This window comes from Lissotriton vulgaris, chromosome 4_1, assembly GCF_964263255.1.
Source record: "Lissotriton vulgaris chromosome 4_1, aLisVul1.2, whole genome shotgun sequence".
Lineage (NCBI taxonomy): Eukaryota > Metazoa > Chordata > Amphibia > Caudata > Salamandridae > Lissotriton > Lissotriton vulgaris.
The window spans coordinates 740787468-740799679 of record NC_141691.1 but is presented as its reverse complement, the minus strand read 5'-3'; positions in this window follow the sequence as shown (position 1 = coordinate 740799679).

The following is a 12212-nucleotide window of genomic DNA, read 5'->3' as shown; positions in this document are numbered from 1 at the left end:
GACAAATTGAAAGCCTTTCTCCCATCATCTTTTGTGTGGTTGATAGACCACCCTAAGTGGCAAGGGCATGCACAGAATTGGGTCCACTGCTCAATGTGCCACCAGAACTAAGCTATACCTGATGGATGAGCCCTTATCAGGGTGAAACTAGTCGTAGATTGCTTATGTTCCAGTTTGGTGATGACCTGGCCTGGAAGTTCAAGCTGAACTGTTCCCATGAGGAGCGGGTCAAGGCTGATTTACTTATGGCTAGGTCCAAACTAAGGTAGCATGGTGAACAAAAGAACAATGGGTTGGGATGCTAACCATAGCAATTGTCGGTGATTGGAAAAATTGCAGGCATTCCTCTAATCACGTTTTTTGTGTTTGAGGCTGAGGTGGTAGACATGCAGTCATGTTTGCAGTGTCACTGTAAAGTGAGGCACAACGGTTTACTTTAGGTACTTATAGAGACTTATAAGTGCTTTAAATATTCAAATTAGGTGCATAGCCAATTTGCACTTCCTCTGAGGTCTGATTAACTGAGTCCCAGTGCAGAGTAAAAATACCAGAAGCATCAGTCCAAAAAATTGAATGACCATGCAAAAAGAGGCACACATAGAAAAACAAAAAACATGGAGAAATAAATGTATTTCTCTTCATTCCGCCTCCTCTGGGGAGGTGTACATTTCTGGCGCTGCTTCAGAATTACAATTCCTTGTAAACCTGGGGCAGTGTCAAAAAGACATGAGTGTTCCTGGGAACACCCACAGCAACACCCATTGCCCACACCTTTAATGCAGAAAACTGCATATTTACAAGGCTGAACTAAGCAAAGTGGTTTAGTGCTGCTTGGTAAATATGGAGCAGGCCCCTACATCACCAGACAGTGGCAAAAAGTGATGCTCCAGTGGTGCAGCCTCAATACAAATGAGGCACTCAGTTTCTTCAGTGACCAAACTAGAGCACAGGCTTCCCTCTCTTTGGCACTTCAATGCTACTCTATGTTATGTTATATAATGTAATGTTATGTTATGTGTATTTTGTAAAGTACACTATAACCTGTAGGGGTATCCTGATTCTGAGCAGGTGTGTGTGCCTAGACCTGCCTATGGAAGGTTGTTTAAGTAAAGAGACAGTTCTTCAGCTTCTTGTGGAATTCAAGAAGAGAGGAAGAGGCTCATGTGTTGGGTGGGAGACTGTTTAACACTTTAGGAACAATGTGAAAGAATGCCCATCCTCCTTATCTGCTTCTGTGTATGCATGGGATGTGTGCAAATCCTGCAGAGTGGAGTTGTTGGGGGGTTGGAGGAAGGAGATACAACTGTTCAGATAGATGGGGCCTAAATTGTGTAGTTAGTGCTTTTCAAAAATGTATATATACCTGCACGCTAGGGTATGCTGCACAAAAAAGATCTAGCCCCAATAGCTCTGCCAGATTTTTTGACTATAGGTGTGTAACTATTTTTATATATTCTGTCCACAGCCCATGTCTCCTGGAAAATGCAGATATCGATGTTACCTATAAAAGAATGCCAGTCTGGGTCTAAAAGTTTTAGATGGATCCCCGCCAGTTTCCAAGAGATTACCATCAATCTACTCTTTACCTCATATTTGGGTGTAATCTGACATCTATGGATTTCTGCCTCATGAGACGACATATTATCAATGATCGGGTAGCTATATCGAACTAGAGTTGCCATTATAGATGCAGCCATGAGTACGTCAAAATCACAGTTGGGTAATGCATCAATGTTTGTAATGAGTTGCAAATTAGGAGAGAATGGCTCATCAATGTGATTATTTCCCAGGGTCTATTAGTGAGACCACTATTAATAGTTATAGAATTTAGTGGTGAATGCGAAGAAACTCCCAACTTCCCCTTTTGGCTATACACCATGCTATTTGGACAAAATTCATCCTTTGAACCACTAGCAAGGGGTAGGGTCAGAGTGGTATTGTCCAGCCCTGCTAAGCATGTAGTACTACAATGTGCATGAAATGATGCAGGTGTGCAAAGGGTGGAATTGGTGTAGTTCCTATGTCAATCTACCTCTAGCATTGGAGATAGTGGCCTTTTCCAGTACTTGGAGTCCTGCAATACATCAGTTCCTGGCCTACAATACTTAAATCTGATGCATGACTTATTTGAAGGATTTGTCCATATATCTAGGGCCACCAAATCATCCACCAGCCTTGCATCTTTCAAAGTTAATTCAATCACATTGTACATTATATTCTTAGGGGAGCTCCTTTGGGCACTAAGGATGTCTTCTCAAATGATCGAGCGGCAGCTTCTTGTGTACCTAATCTAATGGATGGCTTTATTTATGAGGGAATCTTTGGGTTCAAACTTTATATGGGGCTGCAACTTTTGTACCTTCATTGCAACTTTATTTATTATTTTATTAGACCCACTTCCATAGCAAGGGTAGGCCTAAAATTCCACCCTCTAACAATTGTATTGTATTGGAGATTAGTAATCCAAGTAGGTTTCAGTGGCTGTATCTGACAAGAAATAGTCAAACAGAAGTTGATCGGATTTCTGTTACTCACTGATTAGTATTACTCCATTGCAGTTAAGGGTTGGTTTTAGGATTGTGCTATGGGGTAAGTCTGGGATTTTAAAGGCCCAGGGCTCCTACATACTGCCTCATGTGACTCTTGCATCCCAAGTGAGCAGGAAACATCAGGTAGAAGTATAAGCTGTTGTTCTACTTACCAGCTGTTGGGTAGTCTGGATGGTGGGCATATCAGTATTTCTCACACATTTGAACTTGGGTATTGTAAGAACTAATCTAGACATGACAGCTTATTGTTCTCCCACTTCTGTTTTCAATGTTTTACAAAAACAATGCAATCCTTGCTTGAATGGTAAACTCTGATGAAATAATGTTCAGAGCAGGGCTAACGGGGAGAACAGGGGTGGTAGGTTCTTTGGCTAAATCAGATAGTGATGCAAACCAATTGCTACAGCAAACAATGTCAGCTGGGACAGATGGAACAGGTGAAGTTGGGCTTGAACGTCCACTCTGGACAGCAGGTGTGATCGTGGGCTGTCTCACTACCCTACCGAATATACTGGTTATTCGTAGTGGTAAAATAGTAGTACCTGAAAAAGTGGAATTCAGAATGGGTAAGGCAGCCTGCGCTGCAGGTGTATCCGAGTGTAAAAAATCTTCACATACAACAAGAAGATTGTCTATTCGATCAATTACACAGTTCTCACTGGCAGGTTTAGATATTCTTTTTGACTTTTTAGTTTTTAAAGTGCCTTTCAACACCTCAGTTGCCTTCCTCTTTCCCATGGTTATAATAAGAGGGTAGATTGTTGTTATATAACACTAATACAACACTGAAACCCTATTTTTTGTGGACGTGTTACTTCAGGAAAAGAGACCACCAGTAACCAAAGTAAAATTAAAAGCAATGGTATCAATAGTGTCCCCAAATTAGGACCCAGTGTCCCAATAATATCCCCCAAAGGAGTGCCTTTAATGTGTTTGAGGAGCTCGAAATGAGCACATTTTTTTTAGAGGTGGACAGAATTTGCTTAGTCGCGCTACGCAAAGCTCAGCCAAATGGTAAAAAATATCCGCGAGCACGCAAAAGTTCAGCAAACACGTGGAATTGCTTGTTCCGCCTGTTCGCGTTGCGATTTTCCTGTTTGCGAATGCTCTTTGTGTGCTCAGGGAGAAATATCTCGCAAACACGCATTTTGAAAGCGCGAACAAGCAAAAAAATCCGCAAACCCGCGGATCGGAGATTTTTGAGCAAAATTACCCAAATTCTGCAAATTTACAGCCCAGGCCCAATTTTTTTATCGGGAGCCAGTGAAGCCCCCAGCGGTATGGTGCGATGTGAGTTCTGTGTGGGGGGATGAGGAAGAGTGTAGCTTATAAATTTTCATGGTTTGTAGTCTTCTAGTGATTAGCTTGGTAATCCCAGTTTAGAGGGTGTTCCCACAGTCTCACTTTCTGGTGACTTGGGCATGAGTGACACTTTTCCTAATGTTTCTTGAACCATTTAAAGATTTTCCTCAGCATCTTCAGGGTATGAGCAGGATACAATGATGCCACTAACATTTGCGATAATGTCCAGTTTGCTGTTGATAATTATTCTGAGGTTACTGGCATGGTTGCCGGGTGTGGGTCTGAGTTTGGCTGGGCAGCAGCTGGCGTCCAATTATGAGGTGTTCTTGCTGAAAATCACTACTTCTGTCATCTTGGTATTACACTTGAGACAGCTAGCTTTCATCCTGTTAGCGACTTTGGTCATGCAGAAGGGTGAACTTGAATCTTGTACGAGAGGGTGAGCATGAGTTGAGTATCATTGATGTAGGACAGGGGATTGATGGTGTGTGTGATGATGTCAACCAAAGGGATCATGCATGCGCTGAAGTGGGTTTGGCTGAGTGATGAACTTTGAAGCACTCTGGCAGATGGATTTGCAGGTTTCCAACTAGTAAGGTGCGAGGCTGACAACTTGTGTTCTATCCGTTAAGAAGGAACAGTACCAAATGGGAGCATATCTTTGGATGTCAATGTTGTGCAGGTGCCTGATAGGGGTGTGAGATTCAGAAAAGGGGGTGGTGATGGACAGAGTATCTGAATTAAGCAGAACACTCCTACCCAGTCAACAGATCAGGGCTTTATCCATCACCGTTTTTTAGCGCACTGCACCATCCCAGCTCAGAACCTGGCTACATGCAAATTAGTCTGTCCCTGGCCCAGTGCATCATGGGAACAGGGCAGACCAAACAACCAAGCCAATTCTTTTACTGGAAAGGAAACAAGCTTCCGGGGACCGGTTTCTGGCATTACAGCCGTCTTCGGCCCGGCTTGCTTGAATCCTGATGGTGCAGTGAGCAAGGGACTCACATCTGAGCATACCCTTCCACGCTTATGGTGGACAAAACGATTCAGAAAAGGGGGTGGTGATGGACAGAGTATCTGAATTAAGCAGAACACTCCTACTCAGTCAACAGATCAGGGATTGATCCATCACCGTTTTTTATCTCACTGCACCATCCCAGCTCAGAACCTGGCTACATGCAAATTAGTCTGTCCCTGGCCCAGTGCATCATGGGAACAGGGCAGACCAAACTACCAAGCCAATTCTTTTACTGGAAAGGAAACAAGCTTCCGGGAACCGGTTTCTGGCATTACAGCCGTCTTCGGCCCGGCTTGCTTGAATCCTGATGGTGCAGTGAGCAAGGGACTCACATCTGAGCATACCCTTCCACGCTTATGGTGGACAAAACGATTCAGAAAAGGGGGTGGTGATGGACAGAGTATCTGAATTAAGCAGAACACTCCTACCCAGTCAGCAGATCAGGGCTTGATCCATCACCGTTTTTTAGCTCACTGCACAATCCCAGCTCAGAACCTGGCTACATGCAAATTAGTCTGTCCCTGGCCCAGTGCATCATGGGAACAGGGCAGACCAAACTACCAAGCCAATTCTTTTACTGGAAAGGAAACAAGCTTCCGGGGACCGGTTTCTGGCACTACAGCCGTCTTCGGCCCAGCTTGCTTGAATCCTGATGGTGCAGTGAGCAAGGGACTCACATCTGAGCATACCCTTCCACGCTTATGGTGGACCAAACGATTCAGAAAAGGGGGTGGTGATGGACAGAGTATCTGAATTAAGCAGAGCACTCCTACCCAGTCAACAGATCAGGGCTTGATCCATCACCGTTTTTTAGCTCACTGCACCATCCCAGCTCAGAACCTGGCTACATGCAAATTAGTCTGTCCCTGGCCCAGTGCATCATGGGAACAGGGCAGACCAAACTACCAAACCAACTCTTTTACTGGAAAGGAAACAAGCTTCCGGGGACCGGTTTCTGGGGTGTGAGACCATGTTTAATGCTGCAGAGAATTCCAGGAGAATGAGGGCTGGCTTGTCTTCTCAGTCAAGGATAATTGATCATGTGGATATCATCTGCCCTGGAGATGAGATCTGTTTCTGTATTGTAAGCATGACTGGGTAAACAGATGGTTTCTTGTGCAGGGGCATGATGGTGGCATATTTCTAGGTGTCTGGGAATGTGGCATTCAGGATTGGAGTTAGTGCTTTGCTGATAGGCAGGAGCCCTGTGGTAAAGGTGTGATGGGAAAAGAATCAGGTGGGGCCCGAGTGTATTGTCTTTATGGTAGCAGTAAATTTGATCATAGTGGTGATGGACAACAAGGTCATGGATAATTTTTCTTATTTTCAAAAAACAGAGGTCCTTAGTAAAGAAGGGGAAATTCAGATAATAAATATAGACTAGATAGAACTATATTTTAAGAATGCCCAGCCGGACACTTTAATTTCTTAATAGCAATAATAGACAGAGCAGTCAAAGATGCATACATGGTGTAATGAACTGTGAAGGATAGCTAGCAGCTAAGGGTGACGAGCTTACCAGTCGGGATAAGCTGAAAATCACTTTACCAAGGGTGGGTAGTATTTCGAGTGAATTGCTATGAACAACAGAAGATAACGCAATTACTCGAAGTCCTGGATAATCGCCCACATGCTGTCACCCGTGGGAAATAAAGACTTACCTAGGGGTGGAATCTACGTGAATACAAGGAAATCTGCGGGGGATTTAAGTGAAGGTTAACTTATGGTGACTAAGGTCAGGGGAATTTATAAGATAGCTGCCGCTGAACAAACAGAAGCTTACCCAAGGGAACGATGCCTTGGTCCAAAGATCTGTGGGAAAAGATAGAGGCACTTAGTTATGGGGCCGAGTGGTTCCAGCCTAGTGCGACGCCGCATTTGGCAGTAAGGGGGCCGAGGGATTCCAGCCTGGTGTGGCGCCGCAATTACAAAAAGCTTACCGGGAGTCAAAGAGGTGCAGGTCCACAGTGGGGGTCCTTGCACGGCGTGAGGCAGCCTTCACGGAGAGAGGAGCGCTCGTGATGTCGATATTGTCGTGCTCGTATCTGGTCACGTGGGGTGGGTATCCAATGGGAGCGCGGCTGGGAGGGGCGGCCATTTTGGATAAGGTGAGAGTAAACAACAGCAAAGAGGGGCAGAAAGGATCTTATGCGGCGGCCCTTTTGGAAGTGCTAAGGGCAAAAAGTAAAAGCATGGATAACCTGCTCAGATACTCGTGGGGTGAGAAACCGTGTATTTAAAGAGGTGCCACAAGTAACCATACAACAATAACTAATGAGGTGAAATATGAAAGTAAACGTACACCAATCATAACTTTCCTCTTTACATTGCATGTCAATTAAACACAATTCTATTGACAGAATCCAGTCAGGATCACGTACTATCTAGCCAAAGGTCAGATGTTTTGTCCAGCCACATCATACATTCCATGCCGCAGAACGCGGCTGTGTTCTAGATTAAGGAAGTCCAGTCCTCCGTACGATTCAACCCAGTGTGCAGGCTCCGAGTCTTGAGAATCCAGCGCAGCTCCTCTTTATTAAGTAGATGCTGTAAATTGCCTCCACGGTTGGGGAGTTTAATCACAGCAATAACAGTCCATTTGAAGTCCATTTCGGAGTGTGACAGTTCTGTGAAATGGTTCACAAGAGGTGCATTCAAAGTTCTGCAACGTATTCTGCTCCTGTGTTGGCACATTCTTGTGCGCACTTTCTGTGTTGTCTGCCCTATATAAATCATAAAACATGGGTACACAATAGCATAAATGACATTTGTGCTGTTACAATTCAAAAAATCTCTGCAAGTGTACTTAATGTCATTGTGCATAAACTCTTTGCCTTCCATGGTGCTGTCACACATAGAGCAGTTTCTACATTTCACATGCCCTGTTAGCCTTGGGAGACCCCAAAGGTTGTCAATTGTTGCCACTTGAAGTGGGGCAGGTGATGCTGCGCGCACCAAATGGTCCCTTAGTTTCTTAGATTTTTTAAAGGCAAACATAGGTTTGTCCAGTTGGAATTGGCCTGCATTCAACACTTGCCAGTGTTTTTTAATGCTCCTAGTGAGTGCGTTTGATGCTGGTGAAAAAGTGGTAACACAGACCAGCCGGTCCTGTGGTTTTTTAGGTTTAGGCTCTAACAATACTTCCCTCGGGCAAAACCAGGCTCTTTTAAGTGAGGATCTTATAAGTCTACGTGGGTAGCCCCTGGCACTGAGTTTGGTGCTGAGTAAGGTAGCCTCCTTGAAATAATCATCTTTTAGAAAAAATTTCTCCTTAGCCTCAAAAATTGTGAGTAGGGGAGGGAGTCACGGAGAGCTCTAGGATGGTTGCTCTTGTAACTCAGCAAAGTATTGCGCTCCGTTGGCTTCCTATATAGGCTAGTGATTAGGAGTCCTTCTTTGTCCTGTATGGTGAGGTCTAAGAAGGGAATGCTAAAGTGGCTAGTGGTCAAGGTGTAAGTGAGCCCGCTACAATTACAATTTAGCCAGTGTAAGAATTGGGGTAGCAATTCTTCAGAGTCACTCCAGATCATGAAGATATCGTCAATATACCGCTTCCATAGGGCAATGCCAGTATGGAAGGTATTTGACGGGGCCAGGATGCGGCCACATTCAAGGCTGTCCATGTATAGTACCGCTAGATTGGGGGCAAAAACAGCCCCCATAGAAGTACGTTTGATCTGGCCGTAGTATTGGCCATCAAACAAGAAATAATTTTTGGATAAACAAATCTCAAGGAGTTGCAAGATAAATATTGTGGGTATACGATGCGGTCTGAGACGTGTGGTCAGAATGTCTTGAATGACCAACATGGAATCGTTCTGTGGTATGTTGGTATATAGTGACTCAACGTCCAGAGTGCAAAGCACATTGGACGTGAAATCAAAGGGGCATTCTTCTATCAGATTAATCATATGCATACTATCCCATATATAGCATTGGGTAGTAGGCACAAATTCCCTGATGAAATAGTCTACAAACAAACCCAATGGTTCCAAAACTGAACCGCATCCTGACACGATCGGTCGGCCCGGGGGATGTCTTACAAAATTTTGACACATACAAAACAGAAATCCCCCGACAAATAAACAACCCTGCTCACTACGTGAAACTTCCAAAAAACCCTATCACAGAGATACAAAAATTGATACAGTTGGTTACCAAAGAAGGGCTTGACTCTGGCTTCATTAGCAAAAGAGAACATCTTTTTTTGAATGCCAAATCCCCACGCACTCCGGTGATATATACGCTACCTAAGGTGCATAAGAATATGGAACATCCCCCGGGCCGACCAATCGTGTCAGGATGCGGTTCAGTTTTGGAACCATTGGGTTTGTTTGTAGACTATTTCATCAGGGAATTTGTGTCTACTACCCAATGCTGTATACGGGATAGTATGCATATGATTAATCTGATATAAGAATGCCCCTTTGATTCCACGTCCAGTGTGCTTTGCACTCTGGACGTTGAGTCACTATATACCAACATACCACAGAACGATTCCATGTTGGTCATTCAAGGCATTCTGAACACACGTCCCAGACCGCATCGTATACCCACAATATTTCTCTTGCAACTCCTTGAGATTTGTTTATCCAAAAAATATTTCTTGTTTGATGGCCAATACTAAGGCCAGATCAAAGGTACTTCTATGGGGGCTGTTTTTGCCCCCAATCTAGCGGTACTATACATGGACAACCTTGAATGTGGCCGCATCCTGGCCCCGTCAAATCCCTTCCATAGTGGCATTACCCTATGGAAGCGGTATATTGACGATATCTTCATGATCTGGAGTGACTCTGAAGAATTGCTACCCCAATTCTTACACTGGCTAAATTGTAATTGTAGCGGGCTCACTTACACCTTGACCACTAGCCACTGTAGCATTCCCTTCTTAGAGCTCACCATACAGGACCAAGAAGGACTCCTAATCACTAGCCTATATAGGAAGCCAACAGAGCGCAATACTTTGCTGACTTACAAGAGCAACCATCCTAGAGCTCTCCGTGACTCCCTCCCCTACTCACAATTTTTGAGGCTAAGGAGAAATTGTTTTCTAAAAGATGATTATTTCAAGGAGGCTAACTTACTCAGCACCAAACTCAGTGCCAGGGGCTACCCACGTAGACTTATAAAATCCTCACTTAAAAGAGCCTGGTTTTGCCCGAGGGAAGTATTGTCAGAGCCTAAACCTAAAAAAACACAGGACCGGCTGGTCTGTGTTACCACTTTTTCACCAGCATCAAACGCACTCACTAAGAGCATTAAAAAACACTGGCCAGTGTTAAATGCAGGCCAACTCCAACTGGACAAACCTATGTTTGCCTTTTAAAAAATCTAAGAACCTAAGGGACCATTTGGTGCGCGCAGCATCACCTGCCCCACTTCAAGTGGCAACAATTGACAACCTTTGGGGTCTCCCAAGGCTAACAGGGCATGTGAAATGTAGAAACTGCTCTATGTGTGACAGCACCATGGAAGGCAAAGAGTTTATGCACAATGACATTAAGTACACTCGCAGAGATTTCTCGAATTGTAACAGCACAAATGTCATTTATGCTATTGTGTGCCCATGTTCTATGATTTATATAGGGCAGACAACACAGAAAGTGCGCACAAGAATGTGCCAACACAGGAGCAGAATACGTTGCAGAACTTTTAATGCACCTCTTGTGAACCATTTCACAGAACTGTCACACTCCAAAATGGACTTCAAATGGACTGTTATTGCTGTGATTAAACTCCCCAACCGTGGAGTCAATTTACAGCAGCTACTTAATAAAGAGGAGCTGCGCTGGATTCTCAAGAGTCGGAGCCTGCACACTGGGTTGAATCGTACGGAGGACTGGACTTCCTTAATCTAGAACACAGCCGCGTTCTGCGGTATGGAATGTATGCTGTGGCTGGACAAAACATCTGACCTTTGGCTAGATAGTACGTGATCCTGACTGGATTCTGTCAATAGATTTGTGTTTAATTGACATGTAATGTAAAGAGGAAAGTTATGATTGGTGTACGTTTACTTTCATATTTCACCTCATTAGGTATTGTTGTATGGTTATTTGTGGCACCTCTTCAACTACACGGTTTCTCACCCCTCGAGCATCTGAGCACGTTATGCATGCTTAGCACTTCCAAAAGGGCCGCCGCATAAGATCCTTTCTGCCCCTCTTCGCTGTTGTTTACTCTCACCCGGCGCCCTATCCAAAATGGCCGCCCCTCCCAGCTGTGCTCCCATTGGATACCCACCCCACGTGACCAGATACGAGCACGACAATATCGACATCACAAGCGCTCCTCTCTCCGTGAAGGCTGCCTCACGCCGTGCAAGGACCCCCACTGTGGACCTGCACCTCTTTGACTCCCGGTAAGCTTTTTGTAATTGCGGCGCCACACCAGGCTGGAATCCCTTGGCCCCCTTACTGCCAAATGTGGCGTCGCACTAGGCTGGAACCACTCAGCCCCATAACTAAGTGCCTCTATCTTTTCCCACAGATCTTTGGACCAAGGCATCGTTCCCTTGGGTAAGCTTCTGTTTGTTCAGCGGTAGCTATCTTATAAATTCCCCTGACCTTAGTCACCATAAGTTAACCTTCACTTAAATCCCCCGCAGATTTCCTTGTATTCGCGTAGATTCCACCCCTAGGTAAGTCTTTATTTCCCACGGGTGACAGCATGTGGGCGATTATCTAGGACTTCGAGTAATTGCATTATCTTCTGTTGTTCATAGAAATTCACTCGAAATACTACCCACCCTTGGTAAAGTGATTTTCAGCTTATCCCGACTGGTAAGCTCGTCACCCTTAGCTGCTAGCTATCCTTCACAGTTCATTACACCATGTATGTATCTTTGACTCCTCTGTCTAGTGACACTCGTTACCCTTTACTCCCTCACCCTGCATCGTTCTGATAATACCCATCCCTCTTTTCTGTTAACGCGCCGATCACACCTGAACTGGACGCACCTCACAATTTGCGTGCACATGCCGCATTGTACCAACCACCCCACCACCTGCACCATTCCTATCACCGCTAGCATGATGTTTACTACTAGCCTCATAAATGCGAATCCGTCGCTTCAACAATATGCAAGCTCACTGCATGTAAATGGCATGTACCGCACCCTGCCACTTCCAACACCTTGGCATGATATGAGTGTGATACTACTTATGCAATTGAGATAAGGGACTGACTAATTGACATGTTTTACTCTTTATGTCTCCCTTTTTCCCCCTACCTGTTTTTCTTCCTTTAATTATTATTTTCCTTGTTACTGCATAACAATTGTATGTCTGTATAGTGGTTTCAAGCTTAATTGTCAACTCTTTAGGCAATCATTTTTG